We start from the raw sequence: 21,520 nt of genomic DNA on the forward strand, positions 1-21,520 counted from the left end.
CACAGTGCCTCGTTTTCACCCTCCATGGTCTGCAGCACTCTGCCGGGCAAAAACGGGGCCAAAAACAGCCAGCAGAGTGCTGCAGGAGGCCATGGAGGGTGAAAACGTGCCAGGGGGGGCAGACCCCTCCCATGCCCCATTTTGACCAACAAGTGCTGCAGGAGGCATCCGTCACGCCACCTCCTCCAGCCCACGGAGAACTACAATGCTGATCCAGCCCTCGAAGAAATACAATTTTAACACCCCTGGACTTTCCAACTCTGTTATTCTGTTACACAGCTTGGCCCCTGCACATAATTTAAATATAATTTTGAAATAATGCAATCTAGGATCACTACTTCAATGATACAATCATGGCCCAACAATTTTCTTGGAAATCATTCTGCATGGAGTAGAAATAAAGTTACAAGTATTGCCTAGATTAGCTCTGACATTCTTACATCTTCCACCAGATGGAAAGATAACAGAGGAACCAACTTAAGATCATACTTAAAACAGAAAAAGTCATGGTATGGTGTTTTTACTAGTGAAGATGAGATAGAAACTGGAAATATTGACTGCCAACTACACCTTTATCCATGATTAACGAATGAAGCTGCCGATGGGGAGGGGAAAACCTTAATCCAATGGTTTTCAAACTTTTCTTTACCACGGAACCCCTTTAAATACCTTTTGTGGCCAGGGACCATGACCATGGAGCACCAAGACTTCATTCAAATTTAAACCATAACATTTTTTCAAGGCTTTGTGGATCCCCTGTGACCCCATCGTGACCCGCAGGGGTCTGCGGATCACAGATCGAGAACCACTGCCTTAATCTATTTGCATAATCTGCAGAGAATAGTCCCATACTTTTCTTCTGGACCCAATATAAATATTTGCAACAAAGCAGATATTTCTTGCATGAAAGGTTTTACTTCTTCTGAAAAGTACACCGTTTTTTAACCCTTCTATTTCAGTTTCCTTATCTTTCTGGGCATTCAGGAGTGTACCAGGTGCTGCATATTGATATCCTTCAAATGCTTGTCTGGGTTCCTGGGACAAAAATACACATTTTTCTGTACAGCTTGACAGCCAAACGTTTGGTCTACATTCTGCAGCTAAAAATGCTTGCAGAATAACCAGTAATTGAACTAAACAACTGAAAGTGAAATATATTATTAATTCAATAAAAAGGAGAAGTCATTTTGCTTAGACCCATCAAAGCAAGTACAGGGTGTTGGGGATATTAAAATGTCAAGAAGACAGTCAGAGTGACACTATAAAAGCCTCAACCATTTTATATGCCTTTCAGCTGCTATCCTGACTTTTTTTTAACCTCCTGTGGACCCTCCCCTGACTACAAGACAAAAGAATATCAGGCAGTAAGGTTAAGAATTATCAGTACATTTTCTGAAGAATTTTCTTAAACGAAAATTAAATCTGACTGCATTTCAAATCCAAATGTATTAAAAGCACTGGAAATGATCAGTAAAAAGAAGTTGACCGTCAGGCTTACAAATGTTCAAATATAAAATATGGTTTAAACTATTCTGCTTGACTTGAAATTGCTTTACATAAAATGTTAATTTTTAGAAAAAGAATCTTATATTCTATACCTATGTACTGATTTTATATAGATAGTCTCTTGCATAATCTACTCTTACTTTATTGACCTTTGGCTGTTTTTAATTTTACCTATAAAATTTAATGGGAAATTAACGAGACCTATAAATTAATGGAAGTTATTGCTGTAATTTCCCCCCTCTGTACTGAGGTAACACACACGCGCAAAAAAGCCATCTAAGGCTGCATAAAGGGATAAGACACTGTAACGTTAAATCAAGCTTAATACTTGTCTCATGGTAACTGACACAATGAGACCTCTGCAATCAAACTTATATTGATTAAACAATAAAAGGATACTCTCCGATACCTAAAATAATTTATTCTCATTTGCCCGACTGAAAAGATTTACTCAATAAAGCAGGTGATGCATGCAACAGCTTCTCATGTCTAGCCCACCCATCCACGCGTAATTCAACCCTGAATGAAATACGAATCTTGTGTTTCTACCTTTAAATGCTTTCGGATGAAGCTACTGGCTAAGATGCTTAAAGGCATCATTCAGCAAAGTGAACTCTGTAAAAGGTGTCAGAAGTTGTGTCTCTTCTGATGGCACAAGTGAAATGAAATCCTGACCTAGGTAGCTAAGAGGTTTGTTTTACGGTTCAGAAAACAGGCAATGGCACAATTATATTGGTTTCCTAATTGCAAAGTTGCCATAGGTCTCTCAAGTAATTAAAGGAACAAAGAAAAAAGTCACAAACAACTTTCAGTATCCCAAAAGAGAAGAGTTCGCTCTTGAGGATTACACAAACCAGTCCTTTTCTAAGACCTTAGGAAAAATTTAATACTAAAATTAAAAAGTCGGATCAGATTAAATACTCTATTAGTTAGTATTCTGTAACTTCTGTCAAGCTTAGCCACACAGAATTTTACAAAAGTGCAAAACATTGCAGCTGATCTTATAAAACTGCAAAAATCAACACATCTGTGTTTTGGAAACTAAATGTGGTATTATAGTGTATAAAAACAGCTTGCCTGTAAATTCTGCCTACAGGTTAATAAAATAAAAGATTTCAGCTAGGACATTTTTTATTTATTTTTACTATTTAGATATTATTTAGATACTAGGCTCACACATGGAACTAAAATTAGTATTTTGTATCATATTACACTCCAGTAAGATCTGTTTACATTTGGCAGTATAAATGGATTTTGTTATGCCTAATTTCCATTTTTTTTCTAAATTAAAAGCTCTTCCCCCAGATATACATGGTAATTTCAATTTATCACACCAATTAAATTTTTGTTTTATTTCTAGACATAGAATTACTGCAAATAAAACCATCACATGAGATGTAAAACTGAGTAGTACATATGCTGACCTTGAGAAGACTCACTGCCCCTTAACTCGGTAATCCCATACAGCCTCAGGACCAAATATAGATACAGAGAGAGTATTATAAATGTATAAGAACAGCTGACAATACTTATAATCATTACTTGGTTAATTATTAATATACATTATAACTTCCTTTGTCCTTTAAATAGGTAATCAGTTCATTTATCCTTCAGTATTACATGTTCTATACTTTTTTATTCTTATGCTAACAACTTTTCCTTTTCTCCTAGGATCAGTTTAAGTATTTTCTTCATTGCCATTATTAATATTTATGCCATCCTATCACAGTTTCTGTGTAGAAACAGAAGCATCACAACTGATGTTATAATTTAGAAAATCCCAGGGACAAGAAACTTTACACAAGGCCCACAGTCACCTTATTGGGGAGATAGACAGCAAATAAATAGTAATAAATAGTAATAATAAATAAATAATAAATAAATAAATAATAGTAATAATAATTGAATAAATAGTAATAATAATAATAATTAATTGTACCCACTTAGGTTTTAAAGCTCGCTCATAGAAGAAGGAAAGGGATATTATTTTTGCTTTGTTTTGTGCAATAAATGGCCAAATAAAGTCATTGCTACAAATAATATTAGTACTAATAATAATGTCCATTGCAGGTTCCTGGTGCTTCCAATTGTGTCTCTTGATGGGGTGGCACTGCCCTTGAAAGACCAGATTCTTGTAGAGAATTGGGGAACTGGTCCTGAAGGTAAAACATAATCTCTTACATAAGCAAAGATGCGTGAAATGTTTCTTAATCCTTGGGAAGCAAGATAATATTATGAAAAGGCTCAGGTGGGCCGTATAAGAGGGAAAGGAGAGAAAGTACAAAATAAGGCTTTCAAGATTGTAATGGAATATGGGAATGACCTTGGAGAACAAGGGGAAGAGATGTTGCTTAGGAGTTATACAAGAGAGGCAGGAGCCCCCAGTGTCTTAATAGAGAAAGAAATTTAGGAAGGACCACCCTAATGGGTCAAGCAGTTAAAGTGGTGGCAGGAAGTCTGTACTTTCAGACTTAGAAGATTTGGTTAATGTAGCCTTATAATGTAGTATTAGTTCATCTACTCATGTCTTCTGTCTACCTGGGACACCTGGTAAAGGTTCTGTCATTATAATCTACCTCAATATAGTTTTAGTCTGCCATTGGACTGAAAGCTCATAACATGGGATCTCCTGGATTTATGTATACTGCTAGATAGGCCGATAGAAGCCACACCCAGGTGATGTTTGTCCAACCCCGGCCTGATTCAATAGTTACAGTCTTACCAAAACAAGAATACTGTATGTAGCGCAGTGATTTGTGCCCTACATTTCTTCAATGTAGTCTACATGGAACTTCTTTTGAAAATTACCCTAAAGTTTCAATTAGTCCAGAATGTTGCAGCCTAATTATTTGTATACATAGTGACATGAGCACATGACACAATGTTGTGGGTTCATGGCAGTGCTTTCACATCTATGTACAATTCAAAATGCTGGTTTTGATCTTGACATTATGGTATCTCCAGGAGGTGTGGTATACCTAGTTTTGACTTGCCCATTGTGAAGTTCTTTTTTTTTTTTTGCAATACTTTATTGATTATAAAACTAAAATATCAAACAAACACATACACAACACACAGAAGAAGAAAAAGAAAGAAATAGGAAAAAAATAAAATGATTAAAAACTAACAATTCTACTATCGACAGTCTGTGGTTCCTTGTTTGTTATCAATATTGGTGATATATTTACAAATACATCTTATTGCAAATATATAATTACTACCTCTTTTACATTGTGAAGTTCTTGAGAGAACCCATTAGCAGTTCTTTACTTTGGTGATGGAAGATGAATAAAGGCTCCCAGACATTGTTTTGCTGTTATGACACTGATATTTTGATATATTATCCTATGAAATTTAAGTATCTCCTAACTTTTTAGGTTTTAGGTAATTATTCAAAGCCCGAATTGAATTGCTCAATAAGGCTGAATGTGAACAATGTAATCCAACCACACTGAGCTAGCAGGAACAGTGGGAAGGGCTATTGGAAAATGTAGTTCAAGAACAATATTGTGGGAAGGCCATACTGTTCCCCACCCCCCAAGATACTTTACAAATCTCTCCACTTATAGTCTGAAATAGCAATAGCACTTAACTTATATATCATTTCATAGTGCTTTGCAGCACTCTCTGAGCAATTTACAAATGTCAGCATATTTCCCCCAACAATCTGGGTTCTCATTTTATCAACCTCCGAAGGATGGGAGGTGAGTCAACCTTGAGCCCATCAGGATCAAACCCCAGGCTATGGGCAGAATTGGCCTGCAAATACTATATTCTAACCACTGGGCCATCATGGCTATAAGATAGCAACTTTGACTCACTTCATCAGGAGTTACAGGCATAACTTTGTGGCTATAATTACTAGCTGTCTTTTCTTCGAAACTTAGGTTGCTGCTGGCAGAGATGGAGAACAAAATTGCAGGGCACCGAAAAAGGAAACGCATATAGACATGCACTGGTTCACTGAGTTTCAAATCATTTCTACAGATGTAATACTGTCTGGGGCTGTCAAGAAGAGTCATTCCTATTCCCAGGTGGTTGGATGCCAGCATTACCATCCAAATTCAATTACTCATCCTGGATTCAGGTGTTACATTCTTATTAATTTCCTCTCTGCTGCGTATTCAGGATGCATACTTTCTTTTGTTGTCATTGGTTCTGTACTAGTACAGATCCAAATCTGTAACATTAGAAAGAGAGTGGAATATATAAAGTTTCTTGGAATATAGCAGTTAGGTTATTTTTGGAATGCATGACTAACGGGGAAAAAAAAGGATCAGGTTGCTGCTCTCTTGGGAACTAAAATGACCAGTGTAAAATTCTGTAAACACTTTACCATCTCACAGTAAATAGAATTAATAAAGTCCCAACTACTTAGCCTCTGCTGACCTCCATTTTAGCCAAGCAGCTCTTTATCAGCAGAATATCTCTAAAAAAACAGTCAATGTAAAATTTGGCAACATTTCCTAGATTCCACATTATAGGACGAACAATTTAAATCAACACTATAATAATGTTAAAACAGACTAATATAGAATTCTAGTGGTTCAGAATTAGGATAAGCTTATTTCAGAAGGAAAACAGGGTATCAAAAAGGGGAAAAAACTTTTACACTAATTTTATTGATTCCACCTAGTTGCTAAGCAATATGAATATACAGCTAGATTAGGAGTGCACTATGGATGAATATGACAGAATTAAGACAGAAATTAAAATATAGCAGTTTGTGCACTAAAATGCATCATGCATCATTTTTTCCACTGTTTTTCAACTCTGTTCAGATAGAAACTGTCTTTGTTTACCTAATTTGACTTTGAAATCAGAACCGGGAGAAGTAAGCACAAGCCAAGATGGGTTAGAAGTATAACTTTTCCCCCGGTTCCAGCTGATGGTTTCATAGGAATCCTACATCATGACAGTTTAATTTCTCTTTTTGCTTTCCCAATAGAAAACAATGTAGAAGAACACATGATACACTAAGGGGCCATAGAGCCATAACTGAGTGGCTATTTGATTGCTCTGATTGCACATATCTTTTCCTGGCACATATTACCACTTTATGCCAAGGAATCAACAATGAGTCCTACAGTCAGAGAAAGCTCTGGAACTTGTTTACCTGGCCATGCTCCGAAAAAAATGTGAATTCAAATCCTTTCTCTCCCACCTGTTTCCATTTCACACTCCATTTGCAATGATTAAGTGCTTACATTTTTGGGAAGGAAAACTGAAACAGGTGTTAAACAGCAACAATGCAATTTTGCTAACCCAGAGTTAAAAACAGAAGTTTACGGCATATCAGTGGCTGAAGTCAAAATAAGGATAAATCAAAATGAGTAGATAAGCGGCTTTGTTTTTATTTCTGTGAATAACAACATGGGAAGATGGAGGTAGGTGGTGTAATCTGATAGAGAAAGGCTAAAATAGTAGCTTTCCGGTAGCCAGGCCCTAGAAAATTCCTACTTATGTATTAGAGGTCTTTGAGCAGTAGATTTCTTTATATACACGCAAAGTGTCTAAATATGAATCCAAAAGGATTATGGCGTGAATCCAAATTGCTACCCTACTTTTTTCATGAGTTATATTGCTACAGTTAGAAATCTATTTTCTTTTTCTCAAATTAATGTTTATTAACCAACTCAACCTGTATAGGTTTACTTATATAAATAGCAAACCAGTATAAAATACCAGTATGAATATTTAAAATAAACAAAAACCAGTATCTTCTGCACACCTACATCTTCCTTTTGCTGGCCTTTCACTGTTTTCCAATATTCTTGTTTACGAACATTATTGACATACTGCATATTTTCAAATATCGGTATGGTTACAAATATGTCTTAGTTTGTGTGTTTTTGTGTATGCATGCACATATTAATGTGTTAAATCCTGGGCACCGATTTTTCTACAGCTGTGAAAAGAATTGGAACTGCATCTCAATGAACATGACAAATGTTGGTTATCTTGAACATTGGCAGTCAAATATTTTTGCTATATGTGTTGTAATTTGCTGATTTATACCTCAGTTCTGTGTTATATCAACTCAAATAAACATTGTATATTGGAATGTACATCTTCAAAATATTTAGAATTGCTGGAATAAACATATATCTTACAATGCTTCAAATAATGAAATGTATAATTTTGGACTTTTCTTGTTATACATGAAACCTATATGTAGCATCTTTATTGTAAAAAAAATATTTCCATTAAGGATTCAGACTGGTAACATTTTTGAAATGAAATTTTGGGAAAATGGGCATTTTAACTAACTTTTGTTTAGCTTGGACTGCTTTGTCTGGACCTGTTATTAAGAACAGTCAGATATTTTAGGCCAGTTATTATAAAAATAAATTCTTGATATGGTTTGCTTCTCCAATAAGTGTGACTTCCAAATACTGCTTCCCACACCAGTCAGATTAGGGCAATTTAAATGCTATTAAATACATTTTATGTAATAGGGTTGTAGCTGAGTTCAACCCTATAGGTACAACTCAATAGCTCATCAAACAGTATTTTGGTGGCAATATTGCTACAGATGTGGGGTCTCTGGGTAGAAAATTCTTCCTCTTCCTCTTTCTATCCTTCTATCCCTCCTCCATCCCACTTCCCCAAATTACTTCGCTATTTCTATAGGAGCCCAATTTTAGCCTATGAGAGGGAAATTGGAAAACTTTTGAGGGCAGAATTGCCTCCCAGAAGTCTGTCACTGCTACTTTTTCCTTTCTCTGAATTTCTTTGGTGTACTGTGTTTGCTCCTTCCTCATGTGTGTGATGTTTTTGTTCAGTTTTATAGTTTCTTACTCTTTAAGTTTTATGATTTCTTACTCTTGAAGTTACCAAGAGTCATCTAGAGTTGGGCAGCCACTAAATTTAATAAAACACATTCCTGCAAGGAGAAAAAAAAATGCCAAAAATTATCTCAGAAACTTTGGAAGGCTGAGTTACAAAGCCATTCTTGGTGAGAGCCAGTGTGACTTGATAGTTAAGATGTTAGTCTGGGCCTGGAAGACCCAGGTCCATCTTCAGCCATATAGATTTACTGGGTGACTCCTGTTCATTAATCCAACCTACTTTTGGAACTCATTGTTACAAGAATAAAAGTGAAGAAGCTGTGCATACAAGCAACCTCCGTCTCCCAGATGAAAAGTAGAATAGAAATCTAATGAACACATGAATAAAAGTTGTTTACTTTGCCATAAACCATGGATTACAAACTACAATACCTGGATTCAGAAAATTGTAAATAATAATAGGTTATTTGATTTGGTCCAGCATTATATAAGCCACTGTTTAGACCTTTTACAGGATTTTGTTTTAACCTTCATTGCTTGCCAGGAACTGCCAAGTAATGAAAAGTCCAGCATTGATATCATATTGATTTAATTACATAATAGAACAATAGCTGTCTGAAAACAAACACGGTGATCAATTGCAATGGAATTTTGCTGCAGTTGTCAATAACTCAAGTTAATGGCATATATGAATGTTGGGCAATCTTCCAGGTCCAACTATAGTTGGGAACATTCTCCCAATATATAGAAGACTTTTTGACTTTTTTCATACTTTTGCCATATGCCATAACATGTAGCTTATACAGAAGTACCTAAAATATCTGCTCTAAATTTTATTTTTCTTTAGGTTGATTTCTGTATTGCCGACCAGCTGTTCTCTGTGTGTGTGTTTGTGTATGAAGATAATATCTTTTAACAACATACAATATGTCATGTTCATGACCTAGATTTCTTGAGAAAGAGGATTTGTTGATTTTCCCATAGAAACTAAAATGCCAAAGCACCATTCACAAGTTACGATCACAGAGTGGACTCACATGGTTAAAAGTGAAGTGAAGATGTATTGCTGGCTCCAAATCCAAGGCCATATAGCTTCATCTTCTATCTATTCAGGATAAATTTATATTGAATATATAGTAAGGTGTTTAACTGAATAGATTCATTAAGGTGGGGGGAAAACAATGTAAAAGATCAAGGTTTCTTCAAGTACATGGTCATAGCTGCCATCTTCACTATCACCCCCCCCCCTTCCCCTTCATATACTTCTGAATGGAGTATGGAAGAGTTAAGCCTCCCCAGTCTATATATAGTGATCTTAAACCTTATAATAACTCTCTCTACATGTTTCACTAAAAAAAACAAACCTCTGCTGCATTCTGTGTGAATCCATGTAAGAAAATTATACTATTTAGACATGGAAATCTCTTTATCTACATAGCCTTCTATGAAAATTGGAACTCCATCACTCAGGAAGATTGGTAAATTTCTGTACTTATGGTTAAATCTTGTGTTCAATTAAGAATAAGAAAAATATGGGCAGGCTCAGTCTATAAATGCCATAGACAAAATCAGAGCCAAGTCTTTTCAGTTGCAAAAAAGTAAGTAATTAAAGAAAGGGTGAGAACTTTATTCATCCATAAATGCCACAGCTAAAATGAAAGCCAAGTATTTTCAATTGCAAATATTTTCAATTGTATTTTACAGATGTACTTAATTTTTCAGATAGAATGGCTGGAAGCCTTGTACCATAGTTCATTCATATCCATTAAGAAAACGCACAAAAACATTAGAAACTGTTTCTGCCATTGAAACAAAATCACGTTGAAATCTTTGAGAATACAAGGTCATTTACTTTGACATTATGATGATACTGCTTACTCTGGTTCATGAACAACATAACTGAACTTGATGAATTCTGAAAATATATGTTTGGCCATCTCTATCCAAAGCTTTGTTTAAAAAAAATACAGAGTCCTCATTTAATGACTGCCTCATTTAGTACCTGATCTCAGTTACAGTGGTGATGAAAAGTAAAATTGTGACCAATCCTTGCATCTACAGCTTTCACAGGGCACTAAAGCAAAGGAAAGCTGAAGTAAGATTGTAACCACAGTTGTAATTTCAGTTACTACTTATAAAGACTTTGTGTTGATATTTATTATGTTCCACATTATTTTAAAAACTTTAATCACACTGAAATCTTATTGTTTCATTGTCACTGACTGAATATATGAGCAAACCTGTACTTTGTGTGAGATGAGCAGCTACATAAATTTGAAAAATAAATAAATATTGCAGAACACCACGGGAAGAGAATTGTCACTGGCACTGCTATGTGAATTATTACAGCTTTGCCTGTCTACTATACTAACCAGCCAGGAATTGGATGTGAAAAATACATTTCTCCCAAAAGTACAACATGAAATTAAAAAATACACTACATAATGGCATCACTGGAAGCTGCAAAACCATTTGACACTATGGCAAAACTGCAGAGTTGATGAAGCTGATGAATGAACAGTAATACTGGAGGTTACACACCGCTCTGATGACTGGCAGTTGCAATGCAGTACTGATGGTAGAGATGCAGTTTGGTCTAGTGGTTAAGGCACCGGGCCAGAAGCTGTGAGTCTCTGAGTTCTAGTTCTGCCTTAGGCATGAAAGCCATGTGGCTGACTTTTAGTCTGTCACTCTCACTCATCCCAACTCACCTCATAAAGGCTTGTTATTGTGGGGAAAGTCGGAGGAAGAAGGAGTATTAGGTAATCAGTGGAATGGCTTGCCCCCAGAAGTTGCGGGCGCTCCAACACTGAAGGTTTTAAGGAGGTTTGGACAATACAAAGTAATCTAGGGTCTTCTGCTTGAGCAGGGTCTTGGATAGAAGACTATACAAGGTCTTCCTTCCAACTCTGTTATTCTGTACATTCACCACCTTCAGTTATCTACAAAAACATTAAAGGGATAAAAAAATTAAAACAGGAAGTTAATAAGTTTCCCACCCAGGAAATCTTTTTAGGAAGGCACCCCCATAATGGTCTCCTGTCGCAACTATGCATCATTTCTCATATATAAAGATATTCCTCACTAATGCAAGTTATAGCGCAGAAAAGAAGAAACCAGCCTCCAAAATTGACAGCCCCTAGTCGGCACCAGTTACCAGTTGACATGCTTCCAGCTGGATTTTATTTTATTGATTGTTTTTATTAGCTAAATGGTTTCTCACTCTCTTAAGTGAGAGATTAAAATATTTACAGTTGAAACTTTGCAAGGTTACTGCATTTCCGCTATAAAAATCTAGATGGCCATTAGATAGCCCTAAAAACAGAGAATATTCCTTCCTGCCATCTAGTAAATACCCAAGTATTTGGGGTCCAAATCTAAAAGCCCAATTTGGGTCTTTGAATGGCATGTAGATGGGTACATTAAAAGATATGCAGGTCCAGGACAAAAAGATAAGTGAACAAAAGTGACATTTAATCTAGTGGAATTTACATTTAATTTGAATTAAAAATAAATCCAGTTTATATTAATGCTTCCAATTTAATTAATGAATTTCCTTTATGTCACATTAAAAATAGATATTATTAGAAAATATTAAAGTTTTAAATGACAAAATATGCATCTCAGGCTCAAATGTATGTATCCATAACTTTAATTCATGTCAACATAATCTGGATCGCCCTAACAATTAATTAGCAAAATTTATTGTGGTTATTTCAAAGTATAACAGCCATTTCAATCTGGAATTTTATGGGAAGTTACAGAATATTTCCACTAGACTTTTCAGTCTTACAGAACAAGATAGTACCAAAATTGACATACGGAGGAATCAGGGATGAGATACATAAGATGAGGATGTTTAAGAAGAAGTTCTCTATCTCTGTTTTTGTATTATCATTCTGAAGCTCATGATAGGTTTTGGTTGCAAGGAAAACTCTTGTTTTGCATTTTTGCCATTTTTGTAAGAGTTGCTGTAAATTACACAATAAATGGCAGTGTCCTTGCTGAATTGGAAGGCTTGCTAAATATTTGGCACATTTTGGAGCCAGAACCCCAGCAAAGCTTTGACTTGTGAAGAATGCAAATCACAAGTGCACAACTCTGTCCAGAATATTAAGCCAAAAATAGGCTAAGATAATATCACATAAATTAGAATTGGTCATTTAAAAATTATCACCACCACGAAACAATAGTGTTCCTTCCAAGTTCAGAATTGTGTAAGCCAAATTTGTTTGATGCTATATATACTCTCAAGACAGCGATGTCACCAGTGTATTCTGTAGAGTAAGCGAGAAGAAATGTCACCGCCTGCCAGCAGATACTCTGTGGATAAATTGCTGCCAAGCATAATAGTTGCTAGCAAGGCTTCCCAAAATGCATCAGTCAACAGTACATGACACACCCCAACAGGATGTCACAGAAACATACGCAATGCACAACTTTAAGCTACATCGCCTTTCCTCTCTGATCATTGGCAGCAACTGACCTTGGCAGCCACTCCTCTCCAGGTCTTTGTCTCTGAACCTCATTTGACTCCAAACACCGGTGTCAAGTGTAAGAAAGCAACCTTTTTGCCAGCATAAAATAAGATCTAGTGAGGAAAGAAACAGGCATGATGAGGCAGCACAGCTGGACCTTTGGAGAGTGGGTTAAATGTCATATCCCTAAATATTGCATCAAGAGGGATGGATCACTTTCTGTTGTTTTTTTCTTTGCCAATTGAAATTATGCCCAGGAAAATGTCTTCCCTGGACATAGAAGGATCCATATGACCTTGGATCCTTCCTTGGCCCTGGCAAGCAGCACATGCAGAAGATTTGTCTATTGCAAGAACTGTGTTATAGGTAATGTAACTATGAGCCTAGGGACAACATCAATCATAAAAGTGAACACAATGTCCTAGTCAAAACAATACCTCTTTCATGTGAGGGGAATCATGAGTCTGCTTGGGTAAGCAGAGCCCTTACACTAACTAAACTTTTCATTATAAAAAGAATTGTTCCAAACAGTAGTTCCAGTACCTCACTACATAGAGCAGCCATCTATAATAAAGTTCTTTAAGATTTTAAGAACATCCTTAAAGAACAACAACTTGGAACAAAGGTTATGGCAGACGTCCTAAGGGCTGTGAAAATATTTACAGACCCCTCACATCCTGGACATAAACTGTTTCAATTCCTATTCTCAAAACGATGCTATAGAGCACTGCGCACCAGAACAACTAGACACAAGGACAGTTTTTTCCTGAACGCTATCACTCTGCTAAACAAATAATTCCCTCAACACTGTCCAACTATTTACAAAATCTGCAGTATTATTATTAATCTTCTCATCACTCCTTATCACCCCTTCCCTCCCACTTGTGACCGTATGACTGTCACTTGTCTCCTTACAATTTATATTTCCTGTTTCCTAGTATGATTTGATTGCTTATTGTACCCTATGACTATTATTAAGTGTTATACCTTATGATGATTCTTGACTCTTGACTAATGTATCTTTTCTTTTATGTACACTGAAAGCATATGCACCAAGACAAATTCCTTGTGTGTCCAATCACGCCAATGAAGAATTCTATTCTATTCTATTCTATTCTATTCTATTCTATTCTATTCTATTCTATTCTATTCTATTCTATTCTATTATTCTATTCTACCCAAATATTTATAAAATGGATATTTAGACACACGTAGATATCCTTTTTGACATGTACAAATATAAGTCACTATATTTTTCCTTTGTGTTTTGGAAATAATTACACTTCCATTTTGGTGGGGTAATGCATTTTGTGAAAGCTGTGGTCATTTTCCAAACTTGCTCATTCAGCTAGGCAAATAAGACCAGCTGCCACATGGACATAAATGGTGCTTCCTTGGTGGGACATGATGCATTTTCCTCTAGAGAGCCAGGGAGCTGATCTTGATAGGAATATACAGAACTATTACCTAGGCAAAGAATCTAAACAATTCTTTAAGCCCCATAATATTCAGAAGGCATTTAGGCAAATACCTTACAAATAATCAGAGTTGGAAGGGACCTTGTAAGTCATCTAGTCCAACCCCCCACCTAAGCAAGAGACCCTACTCCATTTCTGACAAATGGCAGTCCAATCTCTTCTTGAAATTCTTATTCACCTATTCAACATACAAGAGGAAGGGGACATCAAGCACAACCTGACTTGCGAGATTCTATTATTATAGCCTATCTCTATAAGATACGGTTCTAGTCTGCTGGGGAATTGATTTTCTGGTTCGATCTAGCTAGCAGGCCCAACATTACCCCAGAATTACATCCTGTATCACTTAAAAGCAGAGAAGCTTCAATGGTGGACAAAGTGGCGAAGTCCTGTTTCACTAATTTTAATGGCATGATTAAGTCAAGACAGAAAATCAGTGACCTGCCTGCAATTCCAAACTGAAGGCTAGTGTTTTCTATGAGTCATCTACTATAAGCATCAATGTGCCTTACTTCATCTTCATACTAATATATTTTTATAGCAAGCCTAGGACAAAGTAGACACAGACTGCCTTATGTCTCAATAGTTGTTCATAGTTATTCATTGCACATCTCTATCAGTGTTCATTTTACATGCGTATTAAATCAGGTGATTCTCCCCCCGCCCCCACTTTACCCGGATCAATGCAAAATTAAAATAGCAACTGATAATTATTTGGTCATAATTATCAGTTTTAGGGGTACATTTTTCTCACAGAGCACTAGTTCGTGTAGGAGGACGGATGGACCAATATCCCGAATAGTCACTTCTTTGAAGTCAGAACTATTTGGCTCTATAGTCAAAATTGTTTTTGATTAAACTATGCATTTCGACTCTAAACTTTTCACAGGACTTTGTGTCTTCCATTTTATAATTTATAATTCCTTACTCTAATCTAACCTAATCTAATCACAAGAAAATGCCAGACCTTTTACTTTACTGCAGCAGGAAAGCTGGAAGAGCATTCTTCCATTTTCATTAATCTAGAAGAGGAAACTGCTTTGTGGGAGTGTTTCCATACGTGCAGCTGATACATATGTAAACCTTCATCTGGAAGTATTTACATAGCCATCATAATGTCTATCACTGTACAGTATAACTGAAGTTATTACCGTAGATAATAGAGGTATTTTTTCCTAAAACAAATAGATGTCTTTGGCACGCGTTCTTAGTCCATCAGAACAGCATTGTATCCTGGCTCCAGGAATATGAGCAAATGGTTTCATTGGGTTAAAAACATCCAAGCTTTTGTCTGCCATATTCTGCAAGTTACCAGTGGTGGTGAGAACTATTATGAGTGACAAACTCCCAACCAGTGACTATAAAGTCACTAAGCCAAAGAGGAAGAAAAAAAAAACAGAACTGAATTTGAAAAGGAGGAAATGGCACTAGTAGGAATAGATAATTCATTTTATCCTTCACCGCTATATCTGATCTTCATCCTGGAGCACCAAGGAACTACCAGAGGACTGGAAAAGAGCTGATGTTCCCATCTTCAAAAAAGGGGAAAACAGACACAGGAAACTATAGACCAATTAGCCTAACATCAATACCCGGAAAGATACTGGAAAAGATAATTAAAAAACAGATCTGCCAATATCTAGAAACAAGTAAAGTAATAACAAGAGTCAGCACGGGATTGTTAAAAACAGATCATGCCAAACCAATCTTATGTCATTCTTCAACATAGAGACTAAATTAGTAGACCAGCGAAATACTGTGGACATAATATATTTACATTTCAGCAAGGCATTCAACAAAGTAGACCACAATCTACTTCTTGATAAGCTAGCAAAAAGTGGAATAGATAGCACCACCAGCTTATGTATCTGCAGATCTACCTTGTTTTGAATGAAATGTAGACGATGTGGTATCTCATGGCATTTACTGATTTACTCAGTTTCCACCATGGGAAAAGGTGTATCGCATGAACCGTGGTGACACAGTGGTTAGAATGCAGTACTGGAGGCTACTTCTGCTGACTGCTGGCTGCCTGAAATTTGGCAGTTCAAATCTCACCAGGCTCAAGGTTGACTGAGCCTTCCATCCTTCTGAAGTTGGTAAAATGAGAACCCAGATTGTTGGGGGCAATATGCATACTTTGTAAACCACTTAGAGAGGGCTACAAAGCACTGTGAAGTAGTATATCAATCTAAATGCTATTGCTAAGTGCTAGTAGGAAAGTCTTTTTCTTCTTGCAGGCGGACATGGGAAACAAATCCTCCATGAAGCAGTGGGTGAATTCAGACATGGCTTAACTAGCATCACAAAATTAAACCTCCTAACATTGTAGAGCTCTTTTTAGTACAATAAAAATGTACTAAATCCAGGCAAGCAATATCTCCTACTTCTTTTCTAGCGCCCCCCCCCTCCAAAAATCACACCAGCTTTCAATAAGAAAAGAGATATTTGGAATTGTGGGTCTGTTCACAAATATATTACTGGTAACTTGCCTTGAACTTGCTTGAACTATTTGCTTAATATGTCTATGTGACACTTCTCATTATAAATCTCAAAGTACCTTACAAATAATAACAACGAAAGAAAAGCCAGTGGGTTGAGTCAATTCAAAACATATTTGATTTAAAAGTGAACAACAAAAGGAGAAGAGAAAGAAAGCCAAAGCTGCATGAACTGTGTTGAAACAGGGAGGAATTAGGCCAATATGTTACTGTAGGTTGTGTATGATAACTACAGTGAGATTATTGTGGATGGAAATATTTGACAATAGCTGTGACGGGAATGGTTGGTGAACGTGACAGAAGTGGTCAGACTTACTTAATGAAAGAAAAGACAATATCTGTTGGACTATATCTACTTATTGGTGATTGTATTTTTACGTAAAAAAGGAAAAAATTAATGATTGATGGTTTTGATGATTAGACAGGATAGACTATAGAAAGAAGAGAGTCACAATGTAACTTTAAAGAGAGAGGTTTAAGAAAATAATCATAGTTCTAACTGCTGCAGAGAAGACTGGAAGTCACTTCTTTGCGTCTTCCCCTTTTTTCTTTTATCTGCTACTTTTTTTGCAATTTTAGTTTTTTTTTCATTCTTTCCCCCACCCTTTCTCTTTACTTTTTTACTTTGCTAGTTTCTGTTAATTTTATTCTTGTATTTAAAATTCTCAACCCTGTCTCTCTCTCTGTGTGTGTAATATGTTATTGCAGATCAGGGGTGTCAAACTCAAGACCCGTGGGTTGGATCCAGCCCACAGGATGCTTAGATCTGGCCCGTGGGTCCGCTCTGGAAACAGCGAAGGACCAGCCTGTGGTGCCTCTGCCAGCAAAAATGGAGCTCGGGGGGGCATGTGCAGCCCCTCCTCAAGGTCTATTTGTGCTGGCAGAGGGCTGCAGGAGGCAGTCGTAGCCTGAAATGGAGCCCGTTTTCACTGGCAGAATGCTCGGGCCACCATAGCTGCCCCCTACACAAGTGATGTCAAGCTATCCATGCCCACCCTGGCCACACACCCCACGCTCCCCCGAGGTCAAACACAACCCTGATGTGGCTCTCAATGAAATTGAGTTTGACACCCCTGATGTAAATGAAACATTTCTAATTCCAAGAATTCTGAATTTCCAGTTGGAAACGTTTTCTTTTGCATTCAAAATGAACTATTTTGATGATTTAGAAAGGGTCATGTTTCAAACGCAGAACATTTCCAACAATTTTGAAACTGCATGTGTTGAACATGAAACAGCTGTTTCAATCTTATTTCACATCCCCCTAGGAGCCATCACGTGCATTTCAGGAAAGAGAGCCTTTTAGAGCCATGGCGTTGTCAGTAACCATAAGATAGCGCTCTGTGGTTTTCAGCCCCTCTTCAGTCATTTGGAGCCATTGACTCTGTCACAACAAAGCTGACCCGTCAGCAATCCTTACATTTCAACAGCAACATATTGAACCTGGTTCAATAGACACTTGGCAATGTCATTACTACAATAGAGGACTTATGTGCAAATGACCTCTCATTCTATTCCACATCAGCTGAAGCCTCTCGGTCATCTGCAGTACAAGGGCAGACTGAAACAGAACGTATTTTAATAATCTAAATGTAAAGGTTACCAATATAGAATCTGCTACAGCCAGACTTTCCCTGCATGAAAAAGGTAGGGTTACTTAGAATGCAAAGAAGAGCAACTAAGATGATTAAGGGCCTAGAGATTAAAACATATGAAGAATGGTTGCAGGAATGGGTTATGTTTGGTCTAGTGAAAAGAAGGACTAGGGATGACGTGACAGCAGCATTCCACTATTTGAGGGGCTGCCAAACTACCAGAAGGTAAGACAAGAAACGATGGATAGAAACTAATCAAGGAGAGTAGCAACCTGGAATTAAGGAGAAACGTCCGAACAGGAGAATAATTAACCAGTGGAACGGCTTGCCTTCAGAAGTTCAAGGTGCTCCATCACTGGAGGCGTTTAAGAAAAGACTGGACAGCCACTTGTTTGAAATGGTAATGGGTCACCTAATTGAACAGGGGCTGGACTAGAAGACCACCAAGGTCCCTTTCAAGTCTATTATTTTGTATTCTGCATTCTATATACCAACAGAAAATGGTTAGGAAACATTCTTGTTCTTCAGTGACAGAGTTGACTATGAGCCACACTGAGCCAGCCTAAGGGAAGTGATTGGTCCAGAGTTACTAAGTGCACTTCTAGGCTGATATAGAACAAACTTTTCCGAATACACTATTGTCCTTGAACACACTTATGTTTTCTACTTCCTAGTTCACACAACCTCATAATCAAATTGCAGTTATTCCATTAAAATGCTCCAGTCATGGGAAGCCATTCAAGTAAATGGCTATATGGATGGAGTTCCGCTCATTTAGTTTCCAAAAGTCATAGACAATAGCTTTGGCCATTTCATAAGGACTGTGTGGGTTCTCCTAATAAGATAAATATTTCCAATGTGTGCACACAGTGTTGGGTAAAGCACATTTAGATCAGGACAGAAACAATTTATTTTTCTTCAATCTCCAAAACAGTTTACAAGATGGATCTGGATCCTCAAATTAGAGCAGTGGCTGCCAGTTGCTCCAAAATTGATCAATTGATTTAATTTATGCACCATCTATCTCACTCTGCAAAGCGACTCTGGATGGCTTATGATAAAAACTGTTAATAACAACGCTAAATAAATGAAAAAAAGAACAAAGGCAAGGACAATGCAGTGGTGGCATTTTCCTATTCATCCACAGCCACCTACAGCACAGAGTGTCCCCGTCAGGACCCCAGGTCCATGGCAAAGTAGGTTTCTACATCCTTTTGAAAGACCAAAAGGGTGAGGGCAGACTCTGGTGGCAAGAGCTGGGAGCCACAGTAGAAAAGGCTCTTTCCCTATTCCTCAAGAGCCAAAACTCTTTGCTTAATGGGGTCTGTCTGCAGCCTTTTGTTGGATTGAGTGGGAGAGGCCAATTTGCTTTATCCTAGCTAAAGATTAATTTATAGTTGTTCTTTCCATGCCTTGACTGCAATGGTAGAGCAAAGTTTTCCTGGGTGCATCAATTGGATGAAGCTACAGAGGGATTTCTGGCTATGCATTTGCACTTGGATCAAAGTGTCTGTTTTGGAGGAGGCCACGGTGCGGGGCTGACAAAGCTGAGGCTCAAATCCGTTGACAGATTATTCTGTAAATAGCAATTCAACCCAGATGGGGAGATAGCTATTAAAAAGCACTTCAAAAAGACTTCTCCTTAATTAACTCAGGAGCAAGAGAGGCTGGGCAATTCCTCTTACAGTTCCCAAGGCTCCGGATTTTCCCCATAAAACCTACGTTGTTGCAAACCATGTCATCCTTGCTTCCTTGTTTTTGACATCTTAGTGCCAAGCCTATGTAAATCAAGCAAAATAGTGCCATGGAGAAAAATGACAACAGGCCAATTACTAGACCATCCAGGCTCTCCAAGGCAAGGGATGTAATGCACAGTACACTTTTTTTTTTGCAATGTACTTGGGTCTCGCTGGGACAATGCTTGGGACAAAAAGGAAAGTTTAAAGTCTGGCTGTGGGACTTAGGAATATGACACCTTTCTTCTGGGTGTGGACAACTCCCAGGGAGAACTGCAGGCATCTGTTGGTCAACAGCCATCAGAAACTGCAGACTCAGTAGATCTTTCCAACAGAGAGAACCACCTGAGAATCAAAAGTAGCCAAGTAGCGTGCAAAAAACAAGGCGGTGAAGGGTAAAGCACTGTATATCAGACATTAATACAATTAAACAAGTCCAGAATTATTTCATAAGAAGAGTACTACGCTTCTCTGCTTGCAACAGAATACCCTATATCACCAGGCTTGAGATTTTGGGCTTGGACAGCCTTGAACTACACCACCTGTGGTTGGACTTAAGCGTAGCACACAAAATTATCTGCTCCAATGTGCTACCAGTCAATGACTACTTCCACTTCAACCACAACGATACAAGAGCACACAACAGATACAAATTCAATGTAAACCGCTCCAAACTCAATTGCGAAAAGTACGACTTCAGCAACAGAGTGGTCAATGCCTGGAATACACTACCTGACTCTGTTGTTACATCCCCTAACCCCCACTCCTTTAACCTCAAACTATTGATCTCACCCCATTCCTAAGAGGTCTGTAAGGGGCGTGCCTAAGTGCACCATCGTGCCTCCCGTTCCTGTCCTATTGTCCCCATTTATTCGTACCTATTTCTTGTATTCTTACTCATGTTTATACTCATACTTATTATCTTGTAAGCGATTGACAAATCAGATAAATCAAATAAATAAATAACATAACTCAGATGCATCATCGCAGTGTCAGGAGTGAGCAAGAAGCAACTGAAGCTGGTAAAGACTTCTCCTCATCCATTTCCTATCGCTTAGGAAAGCCTGCTGCTTCTCCTACAATCCATTCCTGTCAAGGGCCATGTTCATTTTTAATGAAAAGCTAGCTCCAAATGCCGGCATGCCCATCTGCCAGTTGTAGGCGAGCACGGCCTTTGCTTGCCACATTCACTTTGAAAGTGTGGGAGCCCCTTTCGGGTTCATCTGCGGCTTTCACTCCTCAGTCCCTGCAGTCCGAGAGAGCCGCCTGCCGCCTTTCCCAAAGGTTTGGAGGAGAACCCGCCCATTCTTTAAGCAGCGGTACTTTTTTAAAAACCACTTCTAGTGTGGAGAACTGTTGCTGAGTAATTTCGGTGCAATGCAGCATCATGTCTCTTTAAGCTCAGAACACTTGCAGGCTGGTCAAAGTGAAATTT

At 37.7% G+C, this 21,520-nt stretch overlaps 1 protein-coding gene across 1 annotated transcript in view; it reads right to left on the reverse strand.

Moving 5' to 3' along the window:
• The window catches only part of OSBPL5 (oxysterol binding protein like 5), a 146,475-nt gene that overhangs the window by 124,118 nt on the left and 837 nt on the right, over positions 1-21,520 (reverse strand). The gene's annotated exons all lie outside the window — the stretch shown is intronic.

Source organism: Pseudonaja textilis, chromosome 1 (genome assembly GCF_049901715.1).
Source record: "Pseudonaja textilis isolate UNSWEBS1 chromosome 1, rPseTex1.2, whole genome shotgun sequence".
Classification (NCBI taxonomy): domain Eukaryota; kingdom Metazoa; phylum Chordata; class Lepidosauria; order Squamata; family Elapidae; genus Pseudonaja; species Pseudonaja textilis.